This window comes from Rhea pennata, chromosome 2 (genome assembly GCF_028389875.1).
Source record: "Rhea pennata isolate bPtePen1 chromosome 2, bPtePen1.pri, whole genome shotgun sequence".
NCBI classification, from domain to species: domain Eukaryota; kingdom Metazoa; phylum Chordata; class Aves; order Rheiformes; family Rheidae; genus Rhea; species Rhea pennata.
This window is the reverse complement of record NC_084664.1, coordinates 94693377-94717468: the sequence shown is the minus strand read 5'-3', so window position 1 is coordinate 94717468 and position 24092 is coordinate 94693377. Positions and strand designations below refer to the sequence as shown.

Below are 24092 nucleotides of genomic sequence, written 5' to 3'. Positions count from 1 at the left end.
CCCCACAGTGTAACCAAAAGCACAGAAGCATAGTTTAGCATGAGCTTTGCACCCCTGATCTGAACTAAAACATTGATGTAGATATGCCTTACAGAAATCTTGTGGAGTAGAGAGATTGTTTCAGCAATCTTAATCTGCTAGTTGTATCAGTTAGTGAAACATATTTCAAAATTTTTCTTTCTTAATATTCTTCCCTTTTCTTCGCAGTTATTACTGAAAGGGGAAGGTTAGTGTGAGTAGGCCTCAGAGAAGGAAGGCTGTTTTGAGAAGTTAGAACGAAGAAATCTTCTACTGAAAGAGAGATTGTATCTCCTTTTGTGAGCTTATACAATGCCAAGTGCACTTTAGGTGCTTAACAAATCATGACCCATCTCTAACAGAGCACTCAATTTTTTGTGCTTGACTTGTAGACAAGAGCATATCCTACAGAAGACAATGCTGATGTCCTTAAATTAAAGAGGGTGCTCAAATACTGAACTGAGGTGATTAGTAATGCTAAGATACTGGTTAGGCATCCTTTATCCAAAGGTGTGTAGGCTCTTTCTGGTGTGTGTTTTGAGGAAGGGAAGGAACATATGGTATGGCGAGATGTAATGTCATGTTATTGCTAGGATGTCTCTGAAAAATACATGATGTTACCTTAGAGAGTAGATGTGAGAGCCAGTCTGACAGATGTGACAGTCCTAATTTCTGGATCTGACAGTTGGCAGCCCAAAGAGACTACTACCAAACCTATTATTTGTTGAAGTGCTTGTGTCATGATTTGTGTTGAAGAAAAGGAAGTAGAAATGTAGATGACAGAGCGAGTAGCATAATGCCAAAAAACCACAAAGGGCTGGACAAGTAGGTTTACACAAAAGCTTCATCTATCTCAGTATCCTTTCTCTCCTTGATGAAGAGTAGATTTGATGGTAACAGCCAATCAAATCACCTAATCTAGCAGATGGAAACATTTCTTCTTCTGCCCGGAAGGTTTTAGTTGCTGGCCAAGCTGCTAGCGTAGTCTAGTTGATCTCAGAAAGCAAGAGCGCCATTTGTTAACTTCAGTGGTGGTAAACTGGTCGGTCAGACTTCCAAAGTTGCCTACAACAAAGGTCACCATAAGTTTCTGCTGAAAATTCCTGTTCTCAGTGGCATTGGAGGCAGTTCAGCATGTGAGGAATACAGACTGCTTGATCTCTGCATCTCCCGGTAAACAAATGTGTCTCAAAGTGCAACCTCATGTAGCTAGGAGGCAAGCGAGGTGGAGTTCAAGGTAAAAACCTCAGCTTTTAAATATTAGGTTGCACCCTTCTGTAAAGCAGAAAGTAAAGGGAAAAGGTACCAGATTCATCTGTCACAAAGGGCATGAAATTTCTTCTTTTTCCTAGAGCCCTTGCATTTGAAGAGTTCAAAACCTATCCAGGCAGTGCAAATCACATCGTACTCCATTTTTTGGCATGTCTTTCTAACCTGTATGTGCCTGCAGACACTAATCTGTTCCTTTGGGCAAAATCCTGACACACAAAAGGGTGTTACTTCCCAGCCCAGGAAGTCCCATGAGAGAGTAAGTGGATGGTGTTAAGTTGTTCATAACTTGACACTTCTAGTTCTCCAAACAGGGAGCCAGGGAGGATTGTGCCTCATGAATGCACCTTGCAGATGGCTCTGTGGCCTGCTTGCCTGCAACAGGACTAGCTATAATGAGTGTCACTCATGCTGGGCTCAGATACTGTGATAATGAGGCACTTAAGAGGGTGCCTGGGAGAGTTTGAGGTCGGCACATAAGGAGGACGAGGTGATTACGACTTGGAAAAGAACGAACAACCTTCTGGGTAAGTGGGAGAGCATGACTCTGCCTCACCTTTTAATAATAAACCAGTTGCATTAAGGCAGAGGCACAGTAGATGAGGGTCTGTAGCCCCAGCTGCAAAAATCATGAGCTAAAGTCTAACTCTCAGCTGTTAAGGATTGAGTTTCTGGTGGTTTACAAGCCCCAGACAAGAAATCAAAGATACTGAGTGGGAACATGTGTGCCAAAGTCTGCAGGCAGGCTCCTAGGCAGAGGCAAGGGGAGGCGGGGCAGCAGGCCATGGTCTGTGAGATTTGGGGAGAGTGAACCCTACCGCAGGCAGAGAGGGTGTGCAAAGAGCCTGTTGCTGTCATTTCACCTCCCTTTGCAGCTAGTCTCAAAATGGGAATGAATTTAACAATTTGTATTGCTGTAATCTGGCCTTGTCTACATTCCGTTTTACACGATGGTGTAGGGATGGTTGTGTGCGTGCCACCCACAATCACCTGTGCTCGAGGTGGTGAGTAAGGCTGGCACTTCTGTCTATCAAACACTGCTTTGAGGTGGATAAGCCTACCCCAAACCCAAAACCTGGCCAGGAGAAGAACCTTTCCCCATCTGTCTAGGTGAAATTTAAGGTGAGTCTTCCTCTGTACTTTGTGCTGGGATTCAATTTTTCTTTTCTTGATTCTTCACTTCCACTGCTGTGGTTTTTCATTGGTTTTGATCATAGTCCAGTCATGCTGAAATAGTTGGTGTGTCAATTGACTAAAATGGTAAATGAGCCCAGTGCATTCAGCTCATACAGCACTTGGAGAAAAGCACGCCTATGAAGTGAAGAAAGGCTGGGCAGAAAGAGGGGTCTCACTGATGGCATTTTATTGGGCTCTTACTCTTGTGACATTTCATGTTTTCTTAAGGCCCCAGGTTCCCAGAGCAAGGAGTATTTTATGTCTCAGCTTTCATTAAAAAGCAAAAAATTTCTGGTTTGTGACTGCAGGAAAACACACCACCTGTTGCATTCTGAGGCTCAGAAGGCAGAGAAAAGGACCCCATGATTTTTGTCCAGCTTCATAGTGTTTAAGAAAATGTCATTTTGTAGGGGTGATGGGTGCTGATTTGATTTTCAACTAATTCTTCGGGATTCACAATATTTCATGCCGTAGATGTCCTGTATTTCTGTTTTCAGGGAACCTTGGCCTAATTCAGCTTCTTTGAAGCTGGCAGAATTAATGCAGCGTGTAGAAGGAGGGATTGATGCTTGAGAGTGATTCTTCGTTTGGCTCTGCTGTGGGACTAGGAAAGCAGTGCTACACTGCCTTGTTTCTTGCACTAGGAAGAATGGGAGAGCTGACAAAATAATTTGTTTGAAGCTGCATCCCTTCCTCCAGAAGGGGGAGAGCAGAGAAGTTAGATACTGTGAGGAATGTGCTTGCTAGAGGACTGTTTCTTCCTAGCTAACTCAAGCCCAGACGTTATATAGAAAAATTAAGACATTTAGAATTGGATTTTCAAGTCTACTCACGTGTATTTTTGCAAAGTTCAGCATATCTGGCTGCCAAGTGAGCCTTTGTATGTTGCAACTGAGTAGTTCTATATTAAAATTTTACAATTGTTTTTAATGTCATTCAGTTTATGTGAGCAAATACCGTAAGTGCTCAGAGGTACAAGCTGTGAGCAGACCGTAACTGCAGGAAGAGCACATGTGCGTTTGGCAGGCCTGCTGCTGCTTTCTGATCTTGAGATTTGGCTTACAGTATCATGATGTGGCAAAAAAAGAGAGGACAGGACCAGTATAAAGCATTTTTGTTACAGTGATTTTTTACTGTTATATCTTCTATTGTGTTAAGTAATTGCTATCTAATTTTAGAAAACTAAAAAAATGTTTTCCATCACAGCCAAATCTCTTTTCATTTGGCAAAGCTGATCTCCTGTTGCTGCCTTTTCTGTAATGATCAGATGGGGAATGGGAGCTCTACAGCGAATAATTGTATGCTACTCGAGGTAGTAAAATGCTGCTCTACAATAGGCCTTTTCTCAGCAGCTGTAAAGCTGTTCTGTGACTACAGTGAATCCATTCAGTCTCCCCCACATTCGCTGAGAGCACCCAGGAGAAGGGAGTTGTACTAACAAAATGATTGTCCGGCAAGCAGCGTTAGAGAGTGACATACGGAGACTGAATCCTCATTCTGGCTTACATGGTCTTTTTCTGTGGAGGTGAAGTTTCAGTTTCATGTGAGTTAGTGATGTCTGTTACATTGTCCATGTTACCAGATTTTCCAGTAATTCAGCGTGGGTGTTGGGTTTCTCACATCAAGCCTGTGAGATGGGCGTTATCTCCACTGTAGAGATAGGGGAAACTGAGGCACATGAAAATAGAGCTTAAGCAATAATGTGCATTATTGCTTAATGAGCTCTTGCCAAGCTCTCATCCTCCAAATGTACTATAGAAGCTCAAGTGTCATCTGAAGCTATTTCAGCCCTTCAGGAAGTATCACATATTGCTTGTCCATAGGTCATGCAAAAAGTCTGTAGGATAGCACGGGATCAGTCCCTCAGACAGCATTATTTGTCTCTTTGTCAGAGCATTAAAAATGTAAGTAAGTGATAGCAGAAGGATTTTATGCTGATTTTCAATCTTAAAATAGAATCCCTGGCCAACTTATATTTGAATCACAGAAAAAATGAGAGACAACCTAGTTGATTCAGAGGGCTGACACTCTGTAAAATAATCCTTTTAGCAGTTTTTCTTAAATTAAGAATCGTTTTCTAGGTGGCATGAGTCATGGGCAGATTGTCCTCATTTCACTTTGAACTTTCAGCCTTCTCTGGATTTGTGTCACAGCTTTAGAGGGCTTTATCCTGTTTCTGCAAGTCTGTGGGCCTGACTGTTGCAAACTTTACTCATGTTGAGTGAGAATAGTCTTCTTGAAGACAGCAGAATCGGTACGTAAATGAGAGCAAGCACGGTGGAGTGCAGGAGCAGGGTGATTTGAACAAGGTGTTTTGGGATTTGTTTTTACCATAAGCAGCTTTAGGAGGTGGTGAAATACATGCAGCCTCCTTGCAGCTACGAGGAGAAGTTCCTGGAGGTTAGGAAGCATTTCCCCCCCTTCTTTGTGTGTTGGTCTTTGTTCTGAGTTTGGGGTGATTTTCTCTGGGTGTGTGTGTCGCTGGGAGTAAATTGCAGTGCAAAAATATCACTGATTTTACTTTCTGAGATTCTGACCCCTTTAGGAGAAATTGTATTTGCTGAAGTATATACAGCCACAGAACATTGGGGATAGGCTGAATTCCTTAATTAAAAGCAATGGAAGAAATTATTCAGAGCTGTCTGTCTGTCATAGCTGAGGAAAAACCAAATAGTTTGGCTTAAGTGCGCATGAAGTCAAATTCTCTTCCTTGTCACATTATGAAACTGTTGGCTTTGATGGGGAGAGTCAAAGGTGTAGCCAAGGGAATAGTTCGTCTTTGGGGCTTTTTACAGAGTGAGAAGGAATACAGTTACTGGTCCTGTAAAACCATTTATAGAGCATGCCTAAGATGCCTGCAGTCCAAAGGGGCCCTACAAATGCAGTAACATCTTCTCAAAGGGAGAGCGAACTCTGCACTGGCCGGGAGCGTTGGTCGGATTTTCCGACTGGCGGAGCCTGGTGTGGAGGCTTATGTATCCCGTCAGATCTGGGCCTGGTTTACTACAGGTATGGGAGAGGGAGAAGGATGAAACGGCGGGGCTGGGGGAGGTGAGAGAGCGTCCGGGTGTAACACTGAGGTGTTCATTTGAAATTCAAAACCATTCAGACCTTTTTTGGTGATGGTGGAGAATGTCAAAATTGATTGTATTAGCGATGTGTCGGTTTCTCTTACTCATTTGCAGCGTGTCTCCTCCTCCCTTCCTTCCTCTCCCTTCAGCCAGGCTGGGGTTTGTGCTCTACATACTGTAGAGATTTGCAAGCACAGCTACTATTTCTCCAACATGGGTATTAAAAAAAAAAAAATGCAGTAAGTTGGTGAAAATTTAGGTAGTTGGCCACATAAGCGCTATCAGTAGGAATAGCAGTAATAGTAATAACTGTGATAATAATAAAACCGATCATTGCTCTCCTGTGTAACAGTGTGATGCTTAACGCAATGTGGGTTTTTTTTTTTTTTTTTTTTTCCTTGATTGGCATCTCTGGGTTTCTTTCCTCCTCTCTATTGTAATTTTATAGAATCTCAAATACACTGGATCATACTTGAAGTGAATGTTTTGTAGTGTGCTACCATACAGATCTTAAAAATAACATGTTTTTGAGTGGTTGAAATTTTTTTTTTTTTTAAGTACAGCCCACAGAAGACTGTTCAGGCTGCTTCTGCTGTGGGGAGTTACCGTACTTGCTTTAGATAATGAAATATACATTGGAGAAAGGTCAGGGATTTCCCCTGAGCCACCCACCAATCACTTGAAATGACATTTTCATTCTGAGTGTTTCTTGTTTTGTTTTTGTTTAAGATCCTGGAGCACAGAGAAAGAGTTTTAATATAAAACATCAGAAAAAAACACGCTGCAACATCTCGTGTGAGAGAGAGAAGGAAAAAAAGGAGGCTTACAATTACATCTTGAAACACTCATATGATCTGAGGTAAGTGATTGGAGGGTCTTGTCATAAGTTACAGTTAGTTTGTAATTAAATTAATCATTATTTACCTTGGAGTGTCATGATATTTCTATCTAAGGCAATAACAGATGAGAGAGGGAGGGAGAGAGCTTCAATGGCAAAACCAGAAAGAGTAGTAAAAATATGTAATGTACTTATCCTTTTGAAAAAGAGCCCCATGTGGTCCACCCCTGCAAACAAGTAATCATTCTAACAGTTATGCACGTTAAACTCCGTTTAAATCAGTGAGGCTATTCTCCCTGAAAGTCAGGCACGTGCCTAAGTATTTCCAAGTTGGAGGTCTATATAGTGCAGGAACTCTGTAGAAGAAAGCTATTGTGTAAGACGATGCACAGCCGGAAAAATTATGTTACTGTTGGTTGTAATGTCGCAAGTAATCTGATTGGGCTTCACAGCATTCTTAAATGATATTTTTTATTAAGTAGATGGTTTTTGTTTTTATATTTTAATGTCTCGAGGGAATACCAAGCTTCTTTACAGGGCCTGTAAAGAAGGTTTAATGACATGGCTGCCTTAATTGCTTCATCGGTGAGGCTTTGAACGAGTTCAAAGTATAAACAAAATAATGTCACCTTCATAACTACAGATGCAAATTGCACTTGGATATTTGAATAGCAGCAGAACTAAAAGTTGCATGACTGAGATCAAATTGTATTGTTTTGATTTAATATTTTTAATAAAGACAATTGATTATGAATTACAGTGAAAAGCTCACCTTTTTCTTCTAGTCTTTTTTTGTTTGTTAGTTTTTATTTCTCTCTCATTAGGAAAGAATAGCCTCTTTTTTCTGTCTACCAGAGAAAAGAATGTGAGGGTTTTATAACTGTAACCACTGAAAATGCAATGTAAATGAGAATTTTAAAAGCCCCTTTCTTAAATACAGTTATCAAATTATTTTATTCCCTTCAGCCCCACAAGTGTATTGAAGGAGACAAAATTAAGAAACCTGCAGAATCAAAAGCCTACATGGATTGTGAGGACCAAACATATAACAGAAGAAGCAAGGGGATATAGTGTCACAGTTGTGCAGAACATCAGCCCCCTCACGCTGGTGACTTATGTTGTGTACTAGGTCTCAGAATAGAGGAGAGCATTGCAGGCCCCTGCTGTGATTGGTCTGTATTTGCTTTGTAGGACTAAAACTATTAATTTTCTTTTGAAATCAACAGACTCACTGTGGGGAGTTAAATATTTCCTTTCTGGTCAGTGGACTAGAGCCATTGCTTGGAAAATTGTACTAGTCCTTCAGGCATTTATAGTGATTTATCCAAAAAGTAAGAAACTTCTGCAAATCAGCCTAGAAAACTTTTTTTTTACATGCAGTTCTGGCATTAGGCATTGTGAACCTAAGCAGTACTACAAGACTCTCAGTAGGAGTCTGAGGTAATTTTTGTAGTTGTGAAATGAGGTACAAATATACCACTGCTTTATGCCATTTTGGAGCTGTGGTTACACCCTTCCCCTCTCCTTTTTCCTCTTTCTTCCCCGTCCCTGCAGCTCAGGTGGTAAAATGCATTGCTGTCTTCAGCTAACCATGTTTAAGGCATAGGATAACAATCACGGTGTAACTAAACTGGTAAAAGAGGGATAATAATACAATAATCTCTGTGTGGTGTCTCTCCACCCACCTTGCTTTCTTGCTTCCCCTGTTTCCTAGTGGCAAGCATTGCTTCATAGCTCGGTAGAGCGTAAGTCAAAGTACTTTTATTCCTATCTTTTTTTCTCTTTTCGTTGACGTCAGACCAGGATAATGTGTGTGATTTTCCTTTCACAGCAGCCTTGTTCCTCTCTGAGGAAGCTCACATTGAAGTTCAGAGAAGGTATCTTCATAGCATCTGTGTGGCCTTTGTAATCATTTGATCAGCTTTCTGATGTAGTTGCAAAATTGTTAAGCCCTGCTTAGTTTTCCTTGTGTTTGAGGGTGGCGTAGCTTATTGACAGATGTTAGTGAAAGGGAAGTTCTTAGGTGGCAAGAGATGCATTTTGAGATGTATAAAAATGTACTTTTACTCCTACCATTTCTTGAGGCTTTTTCAGCACTTGAAGAAATAATGTGCCTTTTGTGGGTCTGGAAGCAGCGCTCATGTGTGTGCCAGGCAATTATGGAGGTGCCACGCAGGCAGAAGGACTCACTTTCTCCTGCCTTTTATTTTGCACAGGGAGTGGATATGGGGGGCTGAGCCTTGCCTGGGTTAAACACATGCCAGTTTTGTTTTACCTTTCTCTGCTCTTCTTTCAGCTGTCAGCATGCCATGTTCAGATGGCAGCGATCAGTCACAGCTTGTCCCCCATCCATGCTCCGTATCTCTCCTAAACCATTTGTTTAGTGGAACTCTTCAACAAAGATAGCACCGGTTCAATTTTTTTTCTTTTTACCCCCTAGTTAATGGAGAAAGAGGTTGTTTGTTTGTTTGTGCTTTCACCTCAAGTCAGCTGCATTAGTTCCCAAAGCAACTTGTGTTAAGTGGAAATGAGGCTTTGATAATATGTGTGCTTGCTGGAGGCTTGCTTAGATTTTTCTCCGTACATGGATCTTTTCAATGGAGCCCTTCTATTGTGCATCAGAAAGTGCATGCCCAGGCTGCTGGGCACATAATGGGATTGTTCATTTGTTTAGATAAGTGTGTGTAAGCCTTTGTGAAGAGGAGATGGTGGGGAAAGAGAATAGAGACCGCTATTGCGGGGAGCTGAGAGTGCGCTGTGGAACAGCACCGGGCCCCATTTCCCTGTGATGAGGCTTTGCCTCTGCTACTGTCTGCATGGATGTACTGTTCGCTACTGGTGAGCATTACCTTGGATTTTTGCTTCTTAGCATGTCAAGTGAAAATTGATGACTTGAAGCTTATGCAGCCGTGACTACGCTGGCTGTAAACCACATAAGGCAAAATATTCGAAAGCTGTAATATTTCCAACACTTCCTTTAAACCATGTGCATTGGCTCTCAAAAGAGTGATGTAATATGATCCATGCCAGTACTGTACTTCCTTGCTGTGAGGCTATTTATTATAAAGGACATTTGGTATAAGTCACTTTAGTATAGAGTACATAAGAGCTTGAAGCAAAGCCTTGGATCCAGGCCCAACAGCAGCTTTGTGAAAGGCAGGATCCAGATCTGAACTCAGTGGTTCAGGCAGTTTCTAGTAGAGAGTGATTTTTAACTTACTCCATAAAATAGGAGGTGTAGTATGGTGTAGTGCATAAATTGAGGTGTTTAAATAAGTTACCTACACCTCTTCTCTGCCTTAGCACATTGCTGTGAAAGCAGGGGAGCCATTTAGTCCAAGCCACTGTTGCCCAAACACATCGGCTCAGGGAGTGGTGAGAGGCCACTGGGATGATTACCATTACACAGCCATATTTCTTTTTTCCAGAGGCATTTTTCTTCTGAGGAGTCAGACCTCCCTCCCTGAGGCAGGTCTTCAGAGCCACAGTGGAGGCTTTAGAGAAGTGATCTTACGAGTTTCCTAGAAACCAAAAAATGGGTCATCAGTCTGGTGCAGAGTATACCAGACGACATCGGCTGGACTCCCCACCACATAGAAAGCCCTTGCTTGTGATCCCACACTGAATTATGGACATGAAGAATTACGGAGTTGTAACCAAGAAACCTGTAAAGCCTTAGCTTTGCTTTTCTTTCTAGATACAGGAGTCTGTTCTCATTCTTTCCCTTCTCGTTTGCTCTTAGACATGCATTTTTAGGACCTTTCAGTCTCTAGCTTCACAGTTACTAGAGAGATGTCTGGTTATGTACGATTTTTTGCATGTTACTTACATCAGAGAGTCAGATCCAGCACTCGAAGACTATGTGGATTTGCAGCACTCCCTGTGGGACATCAGATCTGTGAACCAATGAATGGCTTATGAGGAGACATAAATGTAGTATTTCTGTCTACTACATGTACTCCTGCTACAGTCCTCTTCATGTTATTTGGCAGAGAAAAGTTGGTATGTGAAGAACAAGAGACACTGGTGAACTGGGAAGTATTTGGCTATAATAGTTAACTTGTTACCTTCTAAAAACATTGTCCTCCTGGTTTGCATTAAGAAAAATAGTTTTCGTGGTTATCTTAGTCTCTCTCTCTCTCTCAAAAAAAAAAAAAAAAAAAAAAAAAAAAAAAAAAAACTGCCCAAATAATGTTGCATATTTCAAGCAACTTCAGAGCTGTGGGACTGGGGAGATGCCAAATATCTGTATTTGGCTAGGGCTGCGGCTTTGCAGTTTTGTCCAGAGAATATATATTGTTAACAGCACGTATAGGAAACGTGACAGAAGTAAGTATCTTTCAAAGTAAACATTTGAACAGCATTTCCTTCTCCGTTAGCCTCACTGCTCAGGGTTCTGCATTTCTTCTTATCTAATTGCTAGGTCTGCAAGTGCATAAAGCTCGGAGAATGTGTGTGGCTCCTTAGCCAGCTTTTTTTCATGATCCACGTGGAAAACAACTAGTGAAGGCAAAACGAGTGCAACAGATGTTACTTCTACCAATGATGAGATAGGACTGCAGATTCGTGTGCTGTGCATGACAGTGAGCAGACAGGCCTAATTATAACTTTTTCAGTTTTCTTGTTTAGCCTGGTGGGACTGTGCTTTATGATGGCAGTCCTTGGGTAGAGCAGTCAAGAAAAACGTAGCTGAAAAACTCATGTGTACATTGCCTCTCATTTTGTTGTCATTTAGTGAAGCAACTGCTTGCTGTCCAAGGAGGCAAATCCTAGTGATGGTGACTGCAGTGCTTAGGAGGCACTTAATACTCTTCTGTTAAAGGTCACTGACAGAGAGTTAAAGAAGGCTGGATAACGCAGCGGTTAGCGCAGAGCAGCGGCAGTGGGAAGATGTGGAGTTTTAGTTTCGTTCCACCACTGATTTGCTGTGGAAAATCATCAAGTCAGTTCCAGGAGGAAATGTGGAAACATAAATGATAGATAGATGTTTGATTACTATTTGTATTTTCATCTCTGCAGGCTTGAGTTCACCACTTGAAATAATTGAAATAAAATGTACCTTCTCTTAATGAGTAAGAGTGAGTGTGAAAATGCAAATTTGGCAGCAAGGATATTAGACCAATAGCCCGAGCACACAGCCAGCAGTGTATTTCTCCTCTGCTAGAAGGCTGAGCAGCTGGGGCCCAGGCGAGAGCGCTTTGCTGTCGAGCAGCAATTCTTCGGGCTCCCGCAAAGCGGAGCCGTGCGTGAGGGGAGAAGCCGTCCGTCGGGTTCGCAGCCCTCATGGACCCTGAGGCCACCTGCCCTCTGTGCAGGGGAGTCCTTCAGCCTCCTGCCTCCTCCTCCTCTTTCGACGCTGTGTTACATGCCCACAACATGGTTGCTGTGGGCCGGGTGCTGTAGCCACTTTGTTTGAAATGATAATGTTTTATGCTGTTACTGTGGAATATTGCAGTATTTTTTGTAATTACGGGCCATACGCCAGTAATGTACAATAACATTTTGCTCTTCCTGTCCTGTTGCTACTGTAGGCATTCATTCCAATTTGGGCTGCATTTGCAGTACGTGGTATTTTTTCTAGACTCTACTCATTAGCTATTGTAGATATTTTTGGATTATTCATTCCTACCCACGTCTGTCCATACAAGTCTATCTCAGAAAGCGCTGCAGAGAGTGGCAGTCTCAGCTGAACAAGCAATTGTTGTGGCTTTCACAGAGTTACATTCTTGTGAAAGTATGAGGCAAGAATGAGATGAAAATGGAGATGAGTGTTGCTTTGTAAACTTAAAACTGGTTATGATTTTACAGTGCTTTAGACAGATAACGAGGCTAGCCTGTCTTTGACTCATCCAAAGTACATTGCTGAAGTGCTGGTCTGCACCCAGTCCTGGGCAGCTGAAACCTCTGGGATGCCGTTTGAGAGACATTTACCACTGCCAGAGCCCATGATGATTCTCCACAGTTTTGGTTTGAGCATTTTTTTTTTCTTTCCAGAGGAAAGTAATCATAACTTGGAAGATGGTTAGTGGCACTCATGCCAGCACTTGCTTATTAACGTTGTCATGATCTGAGGATGAATTTTTTGTGAAAGGGAAATTAAAAGTCCTAGACACCAGAGTTCACAGCTAGTCAGTCTGCATGAAGCTTGATTCTGGAAGGTAGAGATTGAGTCCAAAAAAATTAGGAAGGACATAAAGATGACAATTAATTTGTTTTCTAGTAAATTTGGAATAAAATACAGAGTGTTATACCAAAAGCTTTGAACTTTTTTCTATATAATTTTTACTGTCCTTTTACTGTGCTGACTCACCATAGTAGTTTAGTTTCAGTCCGCGTTTGGTTTAAATTGCCTTAGAGGCCTGCATTTGCATGCTTTTCTGTGAAGTACTTGTCTGCAATCCAAATTTTTTTGTTGTTGTTCAATATTTCAACTGACTTGTCCTTTTTCATTTTCCAGGTCTGTGTTTTACTAACATTTGAAACCAATCACTCTATATGCCTGCTTGGGCCCTGTGATAGGCAAAAAACATGTTGCAGTTACAGATAGAACAAGGAATGAATCACTGCTTTCTGCCTTTCAATTAGGTTACTTAAATCACTAAGCATAAGTATTCCCTTTTATATGATATAGCAGCATGATTATCTCACTGCATTGACGGAACAGTGGTGGAAGTGAATATAATTCTTCTTCTATTACATCTTTAATGAGCTACAATTAAAAATAGTGTGTTGGCGTGCCAGAGTAAATGTGTTATTCTCAGAACTTTATTGAAGGCATTTCTGCTGTTGTACTAAGTCGACAATGTTGTTCTGAAAACTTTAAGAATTAAACAGGAGAAAAATCTGCTTTGCTTGGTGAAAGTTAATTGGACAGTAAAATCTGTCAACTAAAAAGATATAAAGTCTGTACCATGTGTCAACACCTTACTTTGTCTCACTTTGGGGGTGAAAATTTTACTATATAGTCAACAAACACACACACACGCACACATATATATACACATATATATATACACCCACCAAAAACAACAATACAGTATGTTTTTACAGAGCTCCAGTTAGATCCCAGGTCTCTTGACACCTGTGGCAACAAGTCTGAGTCATAGATAGCACAAAGCTGTGAAACCTAATACTGCCAGTGTTCAGAAGCATGCCTATGTAGGAGTTTAATCTCAAGTTCCTCTTTTAACTCTTTTTTTTTTCTTAAGAAACTAACAAAATTTAAGAGTCATTCTTAGAATTTTGCGAAGAAAATTTTCTCAGCACTTATGGCTTTGTGAAGGATTGACATCACTGAGAGATTAGAAAATAACGCTGTCAATTTTAGCTTGATGGCATTCCATTCTCTGATCCAAAAACCTGACGAATAACAATGGATGAGTCAAATATTTCTTGGAATTTTTCTTTTTTCCCCGTCTTGTGCAATTCCATTGCCATTTTTAGCGTGAAGGGCAGTCTTACAAAGAATATCTCTGTTTTAAACTCTGTAGTTTCTTGAAAATCCAGGACAAAATCAACTTGATTGTCAGAAGACCAAAAATATTATATATTTGTATATATCTTGGCACCATTATATGAGCTTTGTTGAAGTCTTGTTCAAAATCCACAGTAAAAGGCAGGAGGCATTTGATGAAAAGTTATTGCATCTCTTTGCTTCAGCAGAATGGAAATCTCCCTATCAGGATGCTGCTTATGTTGTGATGAGATTTTGCCTAATATTTTTTCTGTCTTTTATCAAAGGTGGTCAGGGAAACAGGGAAGTTGCCTGACAAAACAGAAGTTATCAATGGATTTGGGAGATGTTAGTTCAGTTTCTGGCTGCACTGCCAAGTTCCCTGTATGATCTTGGGCAAGCCACTGAACTGTAATTTTATGGTCTTTTTAAATTATCCTAAGTATGGGCTGCTCTTGTCAGGCTTGTTTTCAGGTGGATAAGTCCCCTGTTTGCTTAGCTTGTAGCAGAAACACCACAAGGGAGAAGGCAGAAACACCTGGAAACAGAGGTGAACAGGCTAGTGTTACCCTTCTTGTTCAGCACCTTAGATCAGCTTAGAGGAATCTTAAACCACAGCATCCTTCTGTCTGTGCCTCAGCTATCCACGTGAAAAATGAGGATTATGTCACTTCTGTATCTTAGCAGGATGCTGATTGTAGAAATACTAGGGACTGAGAATTATGCAGCCGCTCCTGTTACGTGAGAGATACAGTATGTTTAAGATAAGCAGTGTTGTCAGTTGATCTTGGCAAAATCATTGGGATTACTATAAGCAAAATTAACTCTGTGTGTTTTTTTCAAATTGTAAAAATGGCCTGTATCAGGCATAGTCTGACATGTCAGAATACATGGGTGAAGTGTGAAACCTATGAGGAATTAAGCTACTGAAAAGGAATGTAATGGGAAAACAGGTTAAAGTTATCATAAAGGGAGGATCTGTACATTTTTCTTCTGTAAAAGATAGCCTATATTTTATTTTAAAAATTGGGAAAAAAAAAAAGGAAAAGAAAAATGTGAGAAATGCAAGTGTCCCCTTAAGAGCTACTCTGTCAAATCTGAAGAATGATTTGAATTCAGTCACTAAAGTGTAAAATGGAGGGATTTTAGTTCTGCTCTAAATTATGCATCTCAAATTAACCTTAGCTGCAGAGTCTCTGCTGACGCCCCCGTAATGACACATTATTGGTACTAATGGCTTCTTTGTGACTTGAGATACAAACAGACGTTCCAGACAGAAACATTTAGGCTTAGAACTAAATAAGATGCAAGGCATGAATTTCCACCTTAGGTTTCTAATGCCAGAGGCCTGTTCTCGTGTATGTTGCTCATGAACTATTCTTTCCAGCCTCGAGCTTCCCTCCTTGTCCTGACAGTGAGGGGCAGTTAGTAAAAACCTGCTGCACAAGCTTGAAAGAGCAGGAGAGCAATACATTTGAAGTGAGCATGGAGCCCAGCCAAAAGCAGCGTTGTAGAAGAATGGGACAAAGACTGGGATTTGGGCAGTGGACGGGAGAGAGCTTGTAGCAGATGATAATCTTGGGAGGAAAGGGACCTAAAACCATGCAGGAAATGGAGAAGAGATGCCAAGATTTAAGGAGGAAGTCACTGAATAAGGGAGGGGTGAAAGTAATAAATAGTATAAACAGTAGTAATTTTTTTTAACCCTTTATGCACCCTGCTAACATGAGAAAGGATCACGTTCTCAGAGCTCTGTGCAGTTAAGTTGGTCCTCTGAAGCTCTCTGACATCGTTTGGAAAACTCCAGCTAGACCCAAAATTTCACCCACAGATGATGGGAAATAATCTTATTCTCTGCCCATAGCTACTGGGTGGGCAACCTGAGTATGATTGTAAGTTATTAAGAACAGCATAGCCTGGGGAAGCTGCATGCACAACACATGCAGAGCGCTTTGCATATTGATGGCAAAAGAGGAGGGACCGGTGACCTTGGGCTGGTTTGGCAAGGTAGGGCCAGAATTTAGGTTCGAGCTTCTCATCCCAAAGATAAACCTTATGTCAGTTTTTTATCCTAATTTTCCAGATGGAGCATCAAGACATGGGATAGCCACTGCCTCCCTTTCGAGCTGCAGCTCTGGGAATTTGCCCTTTCCCTGTGGCAAGAGTGATAGAAAGATGCTCCTGCCTCGTGGTTGCATTGTGTAGCCTATTATAGACTGTGCCTGCTCTGACTGCTCTCAGCAAACAGTGCTGGATCAAGTCAGAATTGCATTTAAGTATGTAGACTCAAATACAAAAAAAACCCTTCAAAATGCCTCCTTTGTAAGTACAAATGAAAAATCCAGCAGATGCTTATGTTTCTTTCTTCAAAAGAAGTATTTTCTTGAACTGGGACCTAAGACTTTAAAACAATGATGGTGTACTATACATCACATTTACTAATGCATTAGAGATATTTGTATGAATAATTAAAACACCAATTAGAATTGCCACAGTAAAAGAACAGAATGTGTTTTATGTTTTTTTTTTTCCTTTTCTCTTCCTTTTTGTTGATTGATTGACTTTATGGTATTTCATCCATTAATTTAGAGAAGGTATCCCAAACACTATTGCAAATTAACAAGGCTCTGTTCTGTGTTAATAATGAGTTGAGAGTGCTAATGGATTAAAAGGAAGTTAGAATTCCATGATAAAGGTTGGAAAAATGGAGGCCTAGAGCACATAGCTAGTATTTTACATCAAATAAATTTGTATAATATTAGTGCCCTATTAGTCTGCCCTAACTGTTAATTCAGAAATACTCATATGATATGCATTATGAGTAGCCCAATCGCACTTCACAGAAAATAGAACGTAAAGGCAACAATTTACCTCAGATTTTCTGTTGTTTTTGCAGTTTATCTTAAGATGCAATCCTTGTTGAAAACACTGGGATTATATTATGTGAACTCGAGGGCAGAACTTAACCATTAAAAAGACAGCAATCCTTCTTAAAGCATTCATGAAAAAAGAATAAACTTATGAAACTGAAAATGGAAAAAAAACAAGCAGATATTATTCAAGTGATCTGAAGTAGGAATTGTATTAAATTTCAGCACACACATGCATGCACACACACAAAATCACGTCATATTTCTAACCTCGATTGCTTTTATTTATTTATTTTTCCTTATTATTTACATCTAATTCATTAACCTTTTTTCTCATTTTTTCCCTACCTTCACAAGTGTGTGGTTCATGAATATACTAGAATGTATGTTACATATGAACGCTTAGGGTTCTGTTTCCTTGTTTTTCAGCTATGTTGAACGATTTGTCGTGACACTTGAATTAGTATCATATGCTTTGTTTGGTACTGTTGTTTTAGCCATGCTTGGAATGTGTACTTTCAGCACTGGGCCCCCAGTTTTGGGTGCAATAGTGTGATGACTGGAAATACTTTGTCCTCTGGGTTATGTTATCTTTTGAGTGTATATGATACGTCATGTCTGATGGTATGTATTGACCTTCTTTGTGCACTTTTTGTTCCATAATCTGAATTTATTTGTCATTATATACCTACTAATAATTGATGGTGAAAATAATGTAAAATATAACAGGTGTCTGGGATATATTTATTTTTTATGTTTTTTTTATTGTTTGGTTTGGATATAGCTTGGATTTTTTTCTTATTTTTTTCTTTTTTTTCTTTTTCTTTTTTTTTTTTTTTTCAGATGGGGTGGTTTTTCTTTCACATTGATGAACAACAGGAGGGGGACTGTCAACCAAGTCCTCTGTTTATTCACAAGAGCCCTGTGCTAATAGTAATAAATACTTAACTCTTGCCTAGCACTTTTTGAATGCTTTGGAAATCATAGTGTCTAATGAGTCTTCTATGCATATGTAATCCTGAACCAGAATCTTATTTGAGGAATAGCTAGCCTCATCCATTGCTGATGTTTGTTGTTTGCCCCTGAGTTGCCCCTGGGCATTCAGAAGCGCATTTTTCTGACTCTTAGGTGTAGGTTTTGCTGAACTTTACTTGCGAGAAAGAATTAGCCTAATAGACATGGCTGGTCATTAATCTATGTTTTAGCTCTGGTTCTAGGAACTAGTTACATCTCCGGTACCTTCAAGGTGCCTTATTCTATTGCCATATACAAAGTTAGCTATAGAAATTGCTGCACAGAGGGATGTAGCTGTCTGAATGTGAAAAGTGCTGTCTGAAATTGTTCCATTTACTGTTGTTACATGTAACACCTACAGTGACTATAGATGAAGAATATTAGAGGGAAAAAAATCATACTATTTCAGTTTACTTCATGCACATTTGACAGCACTCTGTATAGGCAGTTACATAATTTCCTGGGATAGTCAGATTTCTCTTTATTTGTGTGGCTTTTTCTCTCAGCAATAGGAGAGAGAGAATACATTAAGAATCAGAAAATGTGACTGTAGAGCCAGGAAAAATTGTCAGCAACCTCAAGAAGAGATCTTAATATGTGGAACTGCTTTTGACTCATCTTCCAAAAGCAACTCAATTCCAGAACAACAGTACCCTTTCAGGCTTCATTTCAAGATGGTACTTAGGCAGGAATAACAAGGATCAATAACAAGCCCGACACATCCTTTCTTCTGGTGACAGCTTCCCTGATTGCCTTCAGGACCAGCATTGGTCAACGTAAACGTAAGCCGTCATCAGCATGAAGGGATCTTTTTCTTCATTGGAGCATGTGTTTAGAGTTACTCTGCTCATCATGGCACACTCCAGATTTGCAGACCCAGCACATTGGGAAGGAGAGCTGTTTTCCCCATTTGCCTTCCCTCTCTCTTGCATTTTCACTTCTGCCTTGAGGTGGGGACAGGCTGTTTGGTGTCTTTCCTGGGACAGGAAGAGCACGCCTAGCAAAAAAAATAAGTGACTAGGTAATTTGTGATGGCAGTGTTTTATGAGGTGCACTTCTTGCTGTGCATCCTGTTTAGGAGCTAGCAAGGAGCAGTATCTTCACTGTCTTTGGGTCAGGAGCCCTTCTGTGTTGTGGCTGCCGCAGAGCTGAACGTAGATTTACTCTGCTGTAAAGGAAGGTGCCGTGGTTGTTTTTTTTTTCCCCTCTCTATTTTGGCACTGGGACATGGCAAGGAGTCTGTAATCTGTTTGTAGGTCATTTTTTTTTTCATCTCTCTTTCCAAGTTAAGTGGAGCCCTCGGACTCTGTAACCTGCTGTCCTCCGGCCACCAGCCTGTTTCGCACCCTGGTTAAGGGGGGTGGGACGTGGAGAGGAGCCCCAGGGCCTCGGGTGCTCCTTACAGCGCTTCCTCGTGCTGACATAAGTGTTGCACAGCCCTGCTGTGAGCCAGCACTGGGAACTGAGCCAAGGTAAAAATAATCCCTCCGGGGGGGGGGGGGGGGGGGAGGGGGAATATATCTATGTGTGTGTTTTCAGCAGGAACTGTTCCCGGATCTAACTCACCATAGATCTTACAGTGGCCTGAGAAAGGGTGAGGGGGCTTCCTGGCACTGGAGGAGAAGCAACATGGGAGTGCGAAGGAGCAGCGAGGGCATGAGGTGCCCAGCCTGCTGCTTTTAGCAGGGGTGGTGCCCGCTTGTGAGATGCCTGTCGAAGGGAAAGGGGCTTCTGTGAGCACACTACTCGTCTTTCCACAGACCGCTGGCAACTTCTGAGGCTGTTGGGCAGTTTCAGCCAGATTTGACTGAGAAGCAGAGTTTGCAAAGGGAGGACGATCCTTTGAGTTTTGTGATGCAGGCTGGTTGATAGAGAGAGGCAGACCCAAATTAACTATCGCCAGGGATGAAACGTGGTCAGCATGGGCTCAGCTGTTGCCCTTGTTAGGCTTCCTCTTGAGGTGGAGCCCAAGCGTCACTGTTTGGGTTAAATCACCCCCCTTTTGTGGGGCTTGGCTGTTGAGCAACCTGCAAGAGTGGGCAAGCGCTCTCTGGGAACGGCCCTTGTTTTCCAGGGGCACGAGCAGTTCGTCTCCTGAACCCTGCCTACCTGGGTGGCTGCACTTTCAATTGTGAGGGTTTTTTTTTTTCTGTGTTTTTTGCTGTTGGTTTTGCTTTTTTGTTTGTTTGTTTTAATTTCTTCCAGGAATCAACATTTCTGGAGGCTGAGAAAGTTCGGTGTGGTGAGACTTCTTTCAGTTTTCATTCAGATGGCAAGTTCTTTAACTCCAAAGCCAAACTGGTCTTCCTAGCCCACCTTTCATGTAGCCTCCTTTGACTGTCTGGTGGCTCCTTTGTGGGTCCAGCTTCGTCCCCAAGGGGCTGTGCTGCTTCCTATCATTGGGGCTATTCGTCCTCCTGCTGCCGGCTCCACGGCTGGTAGCCTGTGGTGCAGGAACCGCAGAGTTGGGTCCCTGCTCCAGGCGAGAGGCCACCTGTCAGGGCAGGGTGTTTTGGTCCCTCAGCTCCCCTGTGTCTCACCTGTGAGGCCCTCTCTGCAGCATGGCAAGCCCAGTGTCGCAGAGGAGCTAACATAAAGACACGGCGTGGTTTCCTGCTGTTTCTGCTGTGTAACCAGTCCACTGGCAAATATAGCTTGTGTGCAGTTGTAAATTCGTTCTCTCGGTATGGGCAGCTGCCGTGCAATAATTATGTAGAAGTTACGATTGTTGTGGGTGATTTTTTGTGTGTACGTGTTCCTGGCATGCCCTTCAGGGGGAGAATAGGCTTTGTTGTCTAGCCTGACTAAGAACAGGGCCGCGAGCAGGTCTGGGGATTCAGTGTAGGCACAGGCACATCTCACAGGCTTTTGGGTGACTTCCTTTGCACGGGCATTACAACGCAAATAAGGACCAGCATTATTCAAACACCTCTTCTTCTTCCCTCTGTTCTCCAGGCAGATGTTCTTCCCCTTCCCACAGGTTTTTGTTTGCTATATATGTTGCTGTTCTGAACTAAACTCCTCCCGTCTTTTCTGAGGTGTCAGTGATACACTTCCTATCATCTCCATCTGATTCTCTTTCTGCTCTGGGTCCTACTGCCTGGCTGAGGCTGGGGGCTTTCAGGCTCTTCCCGCAGAAGAAGCGCTCAGGTTCTGCTCTCCAGAGGTTTTCCCTTTAGATGTGTTCCTTCCTGTTGTGTGTCTTGCTCAGGCTCTCTTCCGATGTGGAATTAAAATAGGGTTTGGGGATTATTTTTTTTTCTTCTTTTATTTAAAATTCCAATCAAGCAGATCAAGAGCAACACTACTTGTCCCTGCTGTGTTCTCATTTTCCTCCCATCTCTCCTTTAATTTTAAATTATCCCCTGTGCTGCGTTTGCAGGCCATATGTGTCCTTTGAACTCTGAGGAAGCTGTGCCAAAAGGAAGCCTTCCTCTCCTCCCCTCCTCCCATCACGGCGCTGTTTTTAGATAATTGCAATTAGTGTACAGTGTGGAGCAAACCCAGAAATGAAGTTCGTGGGTGAGGGCACGTAAATCGCTCGAGAACTTCAGAAAAGCATGCGCTTTGCAGAAGGGGGTCTTCGCTTTGGCTTTTTAAACCTGTTACGATTCGGCGAGTACCAAAGGGCTGCTCCTGCGCTTCGAGGTGTTTATTTCCCGAATTCGCCTAGCACACCCCTTGTGCCGCGTGGCGCAAGCCAAAGCCGCTGGCAGGAAGCCACAGCTCCACCAGGGCTTCTGCGCGGAGGAAGGTGGAGCTGCCTTTCATTGTGCCTTCACATTCGATTAGAAATAAGACAGAAGAATAAGCTGCTTTGTAAGGAAGCCGTGGTACAACCGGGCCGTCGACTAATGTCCCGGGGAGGAGAACGGGAGGTTGCATACCGCAGGTTTGCAAGAGTGGACAAGGCAACCTTTGAGCCAACTTTGCTCTGTTCACGAGCTGCAGAGAAGACGAGACCCGTTGCTGGGCCGGCTCGTGCCGGTGGCCACTTGGCAGGTTGTTATGAGCGTTGCATTCCCCAGGCTGTTTGCTCAGTGGCAGAGAGCAGCTTCTAATTGGGACTTGCTTTGTATTGATTTTGAGTTTTCAAAGGGGATGTCCTCCTTGGAAAACTGTGACAGGAAGCAGATGCCTTTTGGGTAGTTTTCCCTTCAGCCTCTGAGAAACTTCTGCATTAAACCAGGTTTCTGACCTCATTTCTCAAAGGAGTTTTAAATGGGGGGAAAATAGGAGTATTAATTAGTGCCTCATTAAGTACTTGTAGTCAAGTATGATAATTTCTTGAAAGGATAATGTGTTAGATGAATAAAAATACTCTCCATTTAAAAAATGAATGCAAAGTCATTTTAAACCGCAAAGATTATTGTACATTTCTGAAAAATTAATGTGATTAAAGCAAAATATAGTTAATAAATTTTTTTTAAAAAAAAACTTTAGGCTGTTTAACTTGTTGGTCTCTAACTAATTATTCTCAAATCTAATGCTTAAAACATACCTGCAAGGGTAGGAAATAATTTCCCTCTTCCCCTCCACAGTTCCCCCCAGGTTATTTTTTGGCTTGTAATTATCCATTTTAATTTTGGGATGGGTTATCCTTTCTGATGCCTGTCTTGGAGATCGGCCACAATGAAATGAGACCCCAGGTAGGGTGGAGCAGTCGTCAGAAATGACACAATTTTCTTTGGGCTTGGCTAATAAGGTCTACTAGTGCTGATTTCCAGATTTGGAGCTGAGAGGGTATGTGCAAGGACCATTTCCTCTGTTCCTTTCATCTGTGACATGGTGTAGGATGTGTCTGCTAGGATCATGTGGCTTCCTTTAGTTGCTTCATATGGCTTCACACAATTTCAGTGATTTTTTTTCCACAGATAGTTTGCCCTTGAGATCAATTTGGGATTAGGTATTTCCTTGACACCCTACTGAGCTGCTTTGCATTCAACTACTTAATGAGAATTGCTCTGTATATTATGGACAATAATAAAGTAAATGGTTAGAGCTGGAGAGAGCCCATATCAACGTGTTTTCTGTTGTCACTGATGAAGCTCGTATGTGTAAACAGGGAGGATGTAACCAGTGGGAAGTAAACCTTGGTGTAAAACAGAACAGATACCTGATTTACAACAAGCTATTTAAAAAGCTTTCTGTTTCTTGTGGTATTTGGAATGGATGCACTTCCTCACCAACTTCAGCACTACTTGTAAAGTATTTTATCCCCTTTTGCTTGACCAGTTCTCTTAGTGTATTCAGAGCAGATGCCTGGTACTTGAGTCCTCTAAAACGCTTGTTCTTTGTAAGTAGATGCACAAAAGATTTAGGAAAGGTTAGCACTCAGTTCTCAAGGTTTACCATTTGGGCATGGTTTAGGTGCCAGATGCTCATATGACCAACTGAAAATTTTATTAATAATTGTACAGCAGGCTGAAAAAAATACTTTCTAGGGGTTCAGGTACCTTATCATGCTCCATCGTATGTTTTCTGAACTCTCAGGCTACTTTATGGTGAGGACTGCCAGTTTCTTTTTGTCAAAAGATGTGATGTTTGCTGATCATAGCAGTCTTGATTTCTGTTATCTTTAAAAGTACTTTTCTCAGCAGAGCCGTTCCAGGCACAGTGCCCTGATCAGCCATCTTACTTGGGCAGTGTATATGTGAGGAGGAGATTCTCCTTGTCTTTTGGACAGTTGCAGAGGCTGCGATGGCCAGATAATAGCCTCTTGAAGGTTTTGAGGCATCTGTTGTTTTGTGTAATTTGGTGGTGGCCAGGGCTTCTTGGTGCTGTATGAAAATGGCTACCAGGAGATAGCTCCAAAGTTCAACTAACCTATTGTCTGTGTTGATGTGTGCTGTCTTATAGTTACAGGAGCTATCGTTATTATACCAAGTGCCTCCCAAGATGGATGATCTGCACTGCTGTAATGTTCCAATATATGATCAATAGCCTTTTCTGGTCTTAAATGAGACCAAATCTATCAGTTGACTTGCACTGAAAACCTTCTTAGTATAAATGATCTCATTTTCAAAACCACCTTCTAAGGTTACAACTCTAATGTAAGCACCCAACTGGCTGCAGTCGTGCCTACACCACAGCTGCTGTAACGTCACCCCCAAATGTAGCCATGTAGACGTGCATGGGAAGTGTAATCCATTTTGCATGCCTCCTAGTGTGCTAGCTAGCTTCCCTTGTTGTTTGTGTGTGTTTTCCCCACCTCTAACAGTGGACACAATCAGAATTATTATTTTTTTAAATCAGGATGTTGCAGCTTTGAATCCATAAAAATTAAATTGGGTACTGTTAAATTTTCCTTATCATTTCTCTGGAATTCTAACTGACATTGTTCCTTAATACAAATAATTTATTTGCAAGGAGCTCTGTTTAAA

At 41.7% G+C, this 24092-nt stretch overlaps 1 protein-coding gene across 7 annotated transcripts in view; it reads left to right on the top strand.

The window, feature by feature from the left end:
* The window catches only part of ATXN1 (ataxin 1), a 312787-nt gene that overhangs the window by 148832 nt on the left and 139863 nt on the right, over window positions 1-24092 (top strand). For all 7 annotated transcript variants that reach the window (XM_062569932.1, XM_062569931.1, XM_062569938.1 and 4 more), the window contains one exon: window positions 6264-6393. The gene's annotated coding sequence lies outside the window, so the exon portion shown is untranslated. The remainder of the gene's footprint in view (window positions 1-6263; window positions 6394-24092) is intronic.